Genomic DNA, 12,161 nt, shown 5'->3' with positions numbered 1-12,161 from the left:
AGTCAGACGATTCATTCGTCACTATTCTCAACAACAATGAACTTCACTGTGCTACACCACATACACTCAGCTATAAATACACCCAGCTACCCTCTCCCTCTCCACACACTCAACACCCTCAGCCAAGGCAAACACCCCACCCACTCAGTTACTCTGCTCTGCCGGCTACACGCATAGTGTCGCTTCGCCTCCAGTCCACCCTCCTGGTAAGCACCTCCGCTCCACCACTATTAGTATCTCAACACCACATGACACAGATTCTACTCAAGACTCTACCCATCTATATATCGTTGTTCTGACCACTATACTAAATATTTGTTGGTATACTTGCTTGTTTGTATGTTTGCTTATTCATGTTGCATAGTTATCGGAGTGTTCGTGTCGTCTCGTGGAGGCCAGATCTGCAAGTCTACACCAAGCGGTGGAGCTAGAAGCCAGTTCCGCGAGCTCCCCTTCCCCCTTCGCCGAATAAGCACGGCAAGCTCACTGGATCCCTTTGATGCATAAATTACCTATGATTTTTCAACCACAACCCTTAGCCTGTTATTTTATGCATGATATGATTTTAAGACAAGTTATTATGGCCACCCAGCCGCTTGCCGCAATCAATCCCTGATATATTTGTTACAAATGATTTGAGGAAAGGTGTGAGTTTTCAAAAGAAAATGTTTTTCAAAATGTGTATGATGAAGGGTTTTCACCCTTATCACCTTTGAGTAGGGATGATCAGGGACTCCCTGGTTTAGGGGAGGGCCTAAGGTGATGGCTCAGCTGGTTTAGGCGTGAGCAGAAGGATTGTCCCCTCACATAAGGACCGGTTTGTCATCTTTCACTACCTGTACTCATGATAAGTACAACCACTCGAGACTGTGTGGGCAGTCACTCAATCTGAACTCGTACGGTCCAACCCCAGGGTTATGAAGGCTGGGGAGCACCGGGAGGATAAGGAGGGGGAATGTTTTGTCCGGTTTGGACATGGTGGTGGCCTGACTCCTTCCGGTATAACCGTTAAGGTTAGGACGTGCGAGGAAAGAAAGAGATTCGGCATTCGGGTCTCACGACGGTGAGATCGCAGAAACCGGACTAGTGGGTAAAGTGTACACCTCTGCGCAGAGTTGAAACCTATTCGAATAGTCTGTGTCCACAGGAATGGACGAGTCTGGTCTGGTATGGCAATTAATGTTTTGTTTTCAAAAAAGGGTGCGTTTGAGAAAAATGGTTTTTAAAAGGTTCGGCGGTTTAGCCGTGAGCTATGGTGGACGGGAAGTCTAGTAGCTGTTTTTGAAAAGGAAAACCAGTGGGAAACTGCTGAGATACCTGGATGGTTTAGTCCAGGGGATTTTGTTATAATACTGAAAAACTTCCTGCTCCTTTTGGAGAGGATGCACTTTGCAAAATACAAAATGTTTTTCAAAACAACCCTGCATAAAATATTGCTGTTTCTGCAAATATCCTGAGCTCTACATATTCCATGCATTATATCTGATTTCCCCATTCTGCGGGTGAAGGTGGGCTGCTGAGTACGTTTGTACTCACCCTTGCTTATTTGTTGTTTTTCAGAAAAAGGAGATCGGGTAAGAGTTACGACTGTTCCCAACCTTGCCTGTGGCTGTTGGACCGCTGATTTGCTTCGCTGCGTATATCGGGCTGCTTCAGCCCCACTCTGATATATGTCCCGAGTTGTGGACCAACTCTTAAAGTTGTTCGCCACCTTGTAGGTTTGTTTCGTTTGAGCAGATTTGGTATCATCTGATGTATAAATGTGTTTACTAGCCTCCTGGGACTAGTAATTGTATCACATTTGAGTCCCAGAGGATTGGGGACGCTTCATTCAACGAGCCAAGAGACGACAAGCCTACTGACTCAGGCTCAAGTCAAAAGAAGAGAGAAGGGAAGAAGAAGAGGCGCATCAAGAAGATCATCTACTACGACAGCGATGCCTCGTCTTCTTCACCACACGACGACGACGACTCTTCAAAAAGGAAAACGGTCAATCAAAACTATTCATTTGATTACTCTCGTATTCCATTTAATTCAAATGCTCATTTGCTATCAATTCCACTTGGGAAACCTCCACACTTTGATGGAGTAGACTACTCTTTCTAGAGTCATAAAATGTGTAGTCATTTATTTTCTCTTCATCCTAGTATCTGGGTGATTGTTGAAAACGGAATGCATTTTGATAGTACTGACAATCCCGTTTTCATAAATGAGTAAATTCATAAAAATACACAAGCTACTACTGTCTTGCTAGCTTCACTTTGTAGGGATGAATATAATAAGGTGAGCGGATTGGACAACGCCAAGCAAATATGGGACACCCTCAAGATATCTCATGAGAGAAACGACACCACCATGATTACCAAAATGGAGCTGGTGGAAGGCGAGCTGGGGAGATTCGCGATGATCAGGGGAGAGGAGCCAACTCAGACCTACAACAGGCTCAAGACCCTCATCAACAAGATTCGAAGCTATGGAAGCACAAGATGGACAGATCATGATGTCGTCCGACTCATGCTAAGGTCATTTACTGTAATTGACCCTCATCTTGTCAATCTTATTCGTGAAAACCCCAGGTACACAAAGATGACGCCCGATGAGATCCTTGGAAAGTTTGTAAGCGGGCGTATGATGGTGAAGGAGGCTCGATATGTGGACGACGCACTAAACGGTTCACTACCCGTCTACGAGCCACAACCCGTTGCTCTCAAAGCAACCAGCAGCAGGGAGGCGCTACCAAGCAAGATAGCACAAGTAGAGGCTACCGGGCTCAATGAAGATGAAATGCCGCTTATCATCAAGCGCTTCAAGACCGCACTTAAAGGACGCAAGGAGTACCCCAACAAGAACAAAACAAAGGGAAAGCACTCCTGCTTCAAATGTGGTAAGACTGGTCTTTTTATTGCTCAATGCCCCGATAATGATAATGACTAGGAACAAGAAAAGTACGGGAAGAGGGAGAAGAATAAGGTCTACAAAAAGGTGAAGGGTGAGGCGCACCTTGGAAAAGAATGGGATTCAGACTGCTCCTCTTCCGACTCCGATGACGAAGGACTTGCTGCCTCGGCCTTCAACAAATCCTCACTCTTCCCCAACGAAAGCCATACATGTCTTATGGCCAAGGAGAAAAAGGTACGTATTCGGGACACACCCAAGTACACTTCATCTAGTGATGAAGAATCCTCCGATGATGAAGTAGATTACTCGAGTTTATTTAAAGGTTTAGATAGAGCCAAAGTAGAAAAACTTAATGAATTGATTGATACTCTAAATGAAAAGGATAGACTTTTAGAAAAGCAAGAGGACATTTTATATGAAGAACATGATAAATTTGTTAGTGTTCAAAAATCTCTTGCTCTAGAAATTAAAAGAAATGAAGTCCTATCTTCTGAGTTGTCTGCGTGCCATGAATCTGTCTCTAGTTTAAGGAGTTTAAATGATGAATTAAGTGCTAAGCTAGAGGAAGTTAATAAATCTTGTTTATGTGTAGAGCATGTTGTTATTTGTAATAGATGTAAGGATTTTGATGTCGATGCATGTGATGAACATCTTATTTTTATTACTAAATTGAATGATGAAGTGACAAGTATTAATGCTCAACTTAAGACTTGCAAAAGTGATTTTGATAAATTAAAGTTTGCTAGGGATGACTACACTGTTGGTAAACACCCCTCGATTAAGGATAGACTTGGTTTTCGAAGGGAAACCAAGAACTTAACAAGCCAAAGGCTCCCATTCTCAACAAGGAGAAAGGGAAGGCCCCTATGGCTAGTAGTCCTCAAAGGAACCATGCTTTTATTTATGATAGGAAAATTGCTAGTCGTCCTCATTATAATAAGAGTCATATTCATGTTGCTTATAATGACTCACATGCTATGTTTGCCTCTAGCTCTACTTTTGTGCATGGTATAAGTAGGCCTAGGAGAAATAAGGTTGTGTATCATATGCCTAGGAAAGTGTGCAATGAACCCACTACTGTTTTTCATGCTTGCAACACTTCTTTTGTTCTTTCATGTAAGAATGCAAAAGTAGTTGCTAGGAAGTTGGGATCAAATGCAAGGGAGACAAAACTTGCATTTGGGTTCCAAAAGTTATTGTGACTAACCTTGTAGGACCCAACAAGAGTTAGGTACTTAAAACCCAAGCGTAAATTGTCTTGCGGGTTTATGCATCCGGGAGCTCAAGCTGGATTATCGACAGCGGATGCACAAACCACATGACAGGGGAGAAGAAGATGTCCACCTCCTACGTCAAAAACAAGGATTCCCAGGATTCAATCATCTTTGGAGATGGGAACCAAGGCAAGGTTAAAGGATTGGGAAAGATAGCCATTACATCTGAGCATTCTATCTCCAATGTGTTCTTAGTTGAATCGCTCAGGTACAATTTATTGTCTGTGAGTCAATTATGTAACATGGGTTATAATTGTCTATTTACAAATATTGATGTATCTGTTTTTAGAAGAAGTGATGGTTCACTAGCATTTAAGGGTGTACTAGATGGCAAGCTCTATTTAGTTGATTTTTCGAAAGAGAATGCCGATCTAGATGCATGCTTAATAGCTAAGACTAATATGGGCTGGCTTTGGCATCGCCGTCTAGCACATGTTGGGATGAAGAACCTTCATAAGCTTCTAAAAGGAGATCATGTGTTAGGACTAACCAATGTCTGTTTTGAGAAAGACAGACCTTGTGCAGCCTGTCAGGCAGGGAAACAGGTGAGAAGCACTCATCATAGCAAGAATGTGATGACAACATCAAGACCACTGGAGCTTCTTCACATGGACCTCTTCGGACCCATTGCCTACCTTAGCATTGGGGGAGTAAGTATGGTCTTGTAATTGTTGATGATTTTTCTCGCTTCACTTGGGTGTTCTTCTTGCAAGATAAATCAGAAACCCAAGGGACCCTAAAGCGCTTTCTAAGGAGGGCTCAAAACGAATTTGAGCTAAAGATGAAAAAGATAAGGAGCAACAACGGGTCCGAGTTCAAGAATCTACAAGTTGAGGAGTATCTTGAGGAGGAAGGCGTCAAGCACGAGTTATCCGCTCTCTACACACCACAGCAAAACAGTGTGGTAGAGAGGAAGAATAGGACGCTTATCGACATGGCAAGAACGATGCTTGGAGAGTTCAAGACGCCCGAGCGGTTTTGGTCGGAAGCTGTGAACACAGCTTGCCACGCCATAAACCAGCTCTATCTGCATCGCCTTCTCAAGAAGACCTCCTACGAACTCCTTACCGGTAACAAACCCAACGTCTCCTACTTTCGTGTATTTGGGAGCAAATGTTACATTCTGGTGAAGAAAGGTAGAAATTCTAAATTTGCTCCCAAGGCAGTAGAAGGGTTTTTACTAGGGTATGACTCAAATACAAAGGCGTATAGAGTCTTCAACAAATCATCGGGTTTGGTTGAAGTCTCTAGCGATGTTGTATTTGATGAGACTAATGGCTCTCCAAGAGAGCAAGTTGATCTTGATGACATAAAAGAAGATGATGTTCCAACGGCCGCAATGCGCACGATGGCGATTGGTGATGTGCGACCACAGGAACAACAAGAGCAAGATCAGCCATCTTCCTCCACAATGGTGCATCCTCCAACTCAAGACGGTGAACAGGTACCTCAAGAAGAGGGACATGATCAAGGGGGAGCACAGGAAGAACAAGTGATGGAGGAAGAAGCACCACGTTCCCCTCCAACTCAAGTCCGAGCAACAATCCAACGACATCACCCCGTTGACCAGATTCTGGGTGACATAAGCAAGGGAGTAACTACTCGCTCAAGATTAGCTAACTTCTGTGAGCATTACTCGTTTGTCTCTTCTATTGAGCCTTTCAGGGTAGAAGAGGCCTTGCAGGATCCGGATTGGGTGTTGGCCATGCAGGAAGAGCTCAACAACTTCAAGATAAATGAAGTTTGGAGCCTGGTGCCATGTCTAAAGCAAAATGTTGTGGGAACCAAGTGGGTGTTCCGCAACAAGCAAGACGAGCACAGAGTGGTGACAAGAAACAAGGCTCGACTTGTGGCAAAAGGTTATGCCCAAGTCGCGGGTTTGGATTTCGAGGAAACTTTTGCTCCTGTGGCTAGGCTAGAATCTATTCGAATATTATTAGCCTATACCGCTCACCACTCTTTCAGGTTCTTTCAAATGGACGTGAAGAGCGCTTTCCTCAATGGGCCAATAAAGGAGGAGGTATACGTGGAACAACCCCCTGGCTTTGAGGATGACAGGTACCCCAACCATGTGTGTTCAAGCTCTCTAAGGCGCTCTATGGACTTAAGCAAGCCCCAAGAGCATGGTATGAATGCCTTAGAGATTTCTTAATTGCTAATGCCTTCAAGGTTGGGAAAGCCGATCCCACTCTTTTTACAAAGACTTGTGATGGTGATCTTTTTGTGTGCTAAATTTATGTCGATGACATAATATTTGGTTCTACTAACCAAAAGTCTTGTGAAGAGTTTAGCAGGGTGATGACTCAAAAGTTTGAGATGTCTATGATGGGCGAGTTGACCTACTTCCTTGGGTTCCAAGTGAAGCAGCTCAAGGACGGCACCTTCATCTCCCAAACGAAGTACACACATGATCTTCTCAAGCAGTTTGGGATGAAGGACGCCAAGCCCGCGAAGACACCAATGGGAACCGATGGGCATGTTGACCTCAACAAAGGAGGTAAGTCCGTTGATCAAAAGGCATACCGGTCCATGATAGGTTCATTGCTTTATTTATGTGCTAGTAGACCGGACATTATGCTAAGTGTATGTATGTGTGCTAGATATCAATCCGACCCCAAGGAATGTCACCTTGTGTCCGTTAAGCGAATTCTTAGTTATTTAGTTTCTACGCCTTGCTTCGAGATCTGGTATCCAAAGGGGTCTACCTTTGACTTGATTGGATATTCAGACTCCGATTATGCCGGGTGCAAGGTTGATAGGAAGAGCACATCGGGGACGTGCCAATTTCTAGGAAGGTCCCTGGTGTCCTGGAGTTCCAAGAAACAAACATCCGTTGCCCTATCCATCGCTGAGGCCGAGTATGTTGCCGCAGGATAGTGTTGCGCGCAACTACTTTGGATGAGGCAAACCCTCTGGGACTTTGGCTACAATCTGAGCAAAGTCCCACTCCTATGTGACAATGAGAGTACAATCCGCATGGCGGATAACCCTGTTGAACACAGCCGCACTAAGCACATAGACATCCGACATCAATTCCTGAGGGATCACCAGCAAAAGGGAGATATCGAGGTATACCATATTAGCACCGAGAACCAGCTAGCCGATATCTTTACCAAGCCTTTGGATGAGAAAACCTTTTGCAGATTGCGTAGTGAGCTAAATGTCTTAGATTCACGTAACTTGGATTGATCTATAGCATACATGTGTTCTATGCCTTTGATCATGTTACTTCATGCATTCATGTTGCTCAAGTTGTGCAAGGGATCCCCGGACCTCACAAGTCCATGTGTGAATGATGCACATATTTAGGGGGAGATGTGCTACAACTTGACCCTTTGAGACTAATCTATTTGTTTGAGTATACTTGATGTAGTCTCAAAGGTGCATTGAAAGGGAAATGTGGACTTGGACGATGCAAAGACTTCCACTGCACTCCGATATTCGTGTAATTAATTCCAAGTTCATTCTTATGCTCTATTTGCCTTTTGCTCTGACTTGACATTTTTGGTGAGGCAATAGGGTTATAGGGCCAAAAATGATCCCGTTTTGGTGCTTAATGCCAAAGGGGGAGAAATTAAGGCCAAAGCAAATGGATCCGCCAACCACTTGTGATTTTTGAAAATAATAGAGTTAGAATTTTTTATTTGTCCAAAATACTCTTATTGCAAAATTTGGTCTCTTGTAGGGGAGAATTTTGATTATGGGAAAAAGGGGGAGTTTTTGGCACTTGATCAATTTTACTCTTGGAATAACTCTCTATGTGCCCAAACAAGTGTGTTTGACTTAGAGATAGGAAAAAGGATTTGATTTGCAAAAACAAACCAAGTGGTGGCAAAGAGTGCTCCAAATATGCCAAATCATAAGCAAAGAAAATTTGGTCTTCAATTGCATTGATATTGCACTTCTTTTGTTGCTTTTTGATGTGTTGGCATAAATCGCCAAAAAGGGGGAGATTGAAAGGGAAATGTGCCCTTGGGCCATTTCTATAATGTTTTGGTGATTAAGTGTCCAACACATAATGAGTGAGTTGCTATGTGCTAAACAAGCAAGAAGTGCAAATCATATAACAAGGTATGTTTCTAGACTTAGTAATTGGTTTTTGTATACTAATGTATTTGTCTAAGTGTTAGAAACAGAGCATGGAAGAAAAGAAACAAATAGGAAAAGACTTGGCTGTGTGCAGCCAAACAGCAACTCTGGTCAGGTGCACCGGACTGTCCGGTGGTGCACCGGACACGCCAGGCTGGTCCGCGGTGAACTCGCCGCTATCGGGATTCGACGGCGGCGTACGTGAAAGGGAATTAGGCTGACACCTAGTTCCTATATAATTTTGGTGGTTGAATTGCCCAACACAAATAATTGGACTAACTAGTTTGCCCAAGTGTATAGATTATACAGGTGTAAAAGGTTCACACTCAGCCAATAAAAAGACCAAGTTTTGGATTCAATAAAGGAGCAAAGGGGCAACCGAGGGCACCCCTGGTCTGGCGCACCGGACTGTCCGGTGTGCCACCGGACAGTGAACAGTACCTGTCCGGTGCACCAGGGGACTCAGACTCAAACTCTTCACTCTCGGGAATTCTCGGAAGCCGGCGCGCTATAATTCACCGGACTGTCCGGTGTGCACCGGACATGGCCGGTGCTCCAAGGAAGCTCGGCCTCCTGAACTCGCCAGCCTCGGGTTCGCGCAGCAGCCACTCCGCTAAAATTCACCGGACTGTCCGGTGTGCACCGGACTGTCCGGTGTGCCAGCGGAGCAACGGCTCCCTGCGGCGCCAACGGCTCCCTGCGGAACATTTAATGCGCGCACAGCGCGCGCAGAAGTCAGAATCGCCCATACCGGTGCACCGGACATCAAACAGTACATGTCCGGTGTGCACCGGACACCCAGGAGGGCCCACAAGTCAGAAGCTCCAACGGTCAGAATCCAACGGCAGTGATGACGTGGCAGGGGCACCGGACTGTCCGGTGTGCACCGGACTGTCCGGTGCGCCATCGAGCAGAAGCCTCCCGCCAACGGTCAAGTTTGGTGGTTGGGGGTATAAATACCCCAACCACCCCACCATTCATTGCATCCAAGTTTTCCACTTCTCAACTACTACAAGAGCTCTAGCATTCAATTCTAGACACACTAAAGAGATCAAATCCTCTCCAATTCCACACAAAGCCCTAGTGACTAGTGAGAGTGATTTGCCGTGTTCATTTGAGCTCTTGCGCTTGGATTGCTTCTTTTCTTTCTCACTTGTTCTTGAGATCACAACTCCATTGTAATCAAGGCAAGAGGCACCAATTGTGTGGTGGCCCTTGCGGGGAAGTTTTGTTCCCGGCTTTGATTAGAGAAGAGAAGCTCACTCGGTCCGAGGGACCGTTTGAGAGAGGGAAGGGTTGAAAGAGACCCGGCCTTTGTGGCCTCCTCAACGGGGAGTAGGTTTGCAAGAACCGAACCTCGGTAAAACAAATCTCCGTGTCTCTCTTGCTTATTCGCTTGGGATTTGTTTTGCGCCCTCTCTCTCGGACTCGTTTATATTTCTAACGCTAACCCCGGCTTGTAGTTGTGTTTATATTTGTAAATTTCAGTTTCGCCCTATTCACCCCCCCTCTAGGCGACTATCAATTGGTATCAGAGGAGGTGCTTCATTAGAGCCTAACCGCTCGAAGTGATGTCGGGAGATCACGCCAAGAAGGAGATGGAGACCGGCGAAAAGCCCACTACAAGCTACGGGAGCACTTCATCGGAAGAGTCCCGCACCAAAAGGAGGGAGAAGAAGAAGAGCTCCTCCAACAAAGGGAAGGAGAAGAAATCTTCTTCTCACCACAAAGAGAAGAAGGAAAAATCTTCTTCCCACAAGCCGCATCGGAAAGGCGACAAGCACAAGAGGATGAGGAAGGTGGTCTACTACGAGACCGACACTTCATCAACTTCTACCTCCGACTCCGATGCGCCCTCCGTCACTTCTAAGCGCCAAGAGCGCAAGAAGTATAGTAAGATCCCCCTACGCTACCCTCGCATTTCCAAACATACACCTTTACTTTCCGTCCCATTAGGCAAACCACCAACTTTTGATGGTGAAGATTACGCTAGGTGGAGCGATTTAATGCGATTTCATCTAATCTCGCTCCACAAAAGTATATGGGATGTTGTTGAGTTTGGTGCACAGGTACCGTCGGTAGGGGATGAGAACTATGATGAGGATGAGGTGGCCCAAATCGAGCACTTCAACTCTCAAGCAACGACGATACTCCTCGCCTCTTTAAGCAAAGAAGAGTATAACAAAGTGCAAGGATTGAAGAGCGCCAAGGAGGTTTGGGATGTGCTCAAAACTGCGCACGAGGGAGATGAGCTCACCAAGATCACCAAGCGGGAAACGATCGAGGGGAGCTCGGTCGGTTCCGGCTTCAAAAAGGGGAGGAGCCACAACACATGTACAACCGGCTCAAGACTTTGGTGAACCAAGTACGCAACCTCGGGAGCAAGAAGTGGGACGACCACGAAGTGGTAAATGTTATTTTAAGATCTCTCATTTTTCTTAATCCCACTCAAGTTCAATTGATTCGTGGTAATCCTAGATATACTAAAATGACCCCCGAGGAAGTTATCGGGCATTTTGTAAGTTTTGAGTGCATGATAGAAGGCTCGAGGAAAATCAACGAGCTTGGCGACCCATCCGAAGCCCAACCCGTTGCATTCAAGGCAACGGAGGAGAAGAAGGAGGAGTCTACACCAAGTAGACAACCAATAGACGCCTCCAAGCTCGACAATGAGGAAATGGCGCTCGTCATCAAGAGCTTCCGCCAAATCCTAAAGCAAAGGAGGGGGAAGGACTACAAGTCCCGCTCCAAGAAGGTTTGCTACAAGTGTGGTAAGCCCGGTCATTTTATTGCTAAATGTCCTATATCTAGTGACAGTGACCGAGGCGACGACAAGAAGGGGAGAAGAAAGGAGAAGAAAAGGTACTACAAGAAGAAGGGCGGCGATGCCCATGTTTGTCGGGAATGGGATTCCGACGAAAGCTCAAGCGACTCCTCCGACGACGAGGACGCCGCCAACATCGCCGTCACCAAGGGACTCCTCTTCCCCAACGTCGGCCACAAGTGCCTCATGGCAAAGGACGGCAAAAAGAAGAAGGTTAAATCCAACTCCTCCACTAAATATGAATCTTCTAGTGATGATAATGCTAGTGATGAGGAGGATAATTTGCGTTCCCTTTTTGCCAACCTTAACATAGCTCAAAAAGAAAAATTAAATGAATTAGTTAGTGCTATTCATGAAAAGGATGACCTTTTGGATGCCCAAGAGGATTGTCTAATTAAAGAAAACAAGAAACATGTTAAGGTTAAAAATGCTTATGCTCTAGAAGTAGAAAAATGTCAAAAACTATCTAGTGAGCTAAGCACTTGTCGTGAGATGATTGACAACCTTAGAAATGAAAATGCTATTTTAAATGCTAAGGTTGATTCACATGTTTGTAATGTTTCAATTACCAATCTTAGAGATGATAATGTTGACTTGCTTGCTAAGATTGATGAATTGAATGCATCTCTTGCTAGCCTTAGATTAGAGAATGAAGATTTAATTGCTAAGGCTAAAGATTTTGATGTTTGCAAAGTTACAATTTCCAATCTTAAAGATAAAAATGATATTCTTCATGCTAAGATTGTGGAACTTGATTCTTGCAAACCCTCTACATCTACCATTGAGCATGTCACTATTTGTGCTAGATGTAGAGATATTGATGTTAATGCTATTCATGATCACATGATCTTAATTAAGCAACAAAATGATCATATAGCTAAACTTGATGCTAAAATTGCCGAGCACAACTTAGAAAATGAGAAATTTAAATTTGCTCGTAGCATGCTTTATAATGGGAGACGCCCTAGCATTAAGGATGGCATTGGCTTCCAAAGGGGAGACAATGTCAAACTTAATGCCCCTCCTAAAAATTTGTCTAACTTTGTTAAGGGCAAGGCTCCCATGCCTCAGGATAA

This window comes from Zea mays, chromosome 6, assembly GCF_902167145.1.
Source record: "Zea mays cultivar B73 chromosome 6, Zm-B73-REFERENCE-NAM-5.0, whole genome shotgun sequence".
Classification (NCBI taxonomy): domain Eukaryota; kingdom Viridiplantae; phylum Streptophyta; class Magnoliopsida; order Poales; family Poaceae; genus Zea; species Zea mays.
This window is presented reverse-complemented; position numbering follows the sequence as displayed.